Source organism: Phaethon lepturus, unplaced genomic scaffold, assembly GCF_000687285.1.
Source record: "Phaethon lepturus isolate BGI_N335 unplaced genomic scaffold, ASM68728v1 scaffold32513, whole genome shotgun sequence".
NCBI lineage: Eukaryota > Metazoa > Chordata > Aves > Phaethontiformes > Phaethontidae > Phaethon > Phaethon lepturus.
In genome coordinates, this window is record NW_010528897.1 from 13701 (window position 1) to 13986 (window position 286).

The window sequence follows — 286 nt, forward strand, 5'->3', positions numbered from 1 at the left end:
CCCCGGGGCCGCTCCGTCCTCTCTGTGCTGTCCCCCCGCCATCATCTGACTTGGAGAGCTTCCCACCTCCCCATCCCTGGCTGCCCAGCCCTGCCTTTGCCATTACTTCTGCTCCATTTGCTGCTGTTGTCCCTCCATGGGGCTGCTGGGATGAGAAGGGGCCTGGAGGCCCCAGGGGCTCTGCGCAGATCCCCCCCATGGCCATGGCCACCGGGCACCTCAGAGGTGCCCCCAGCCCTTTTCCCTGGCCTCTGGGTTTCGGTCTCGCACCAGGAGGTTGCTCTGC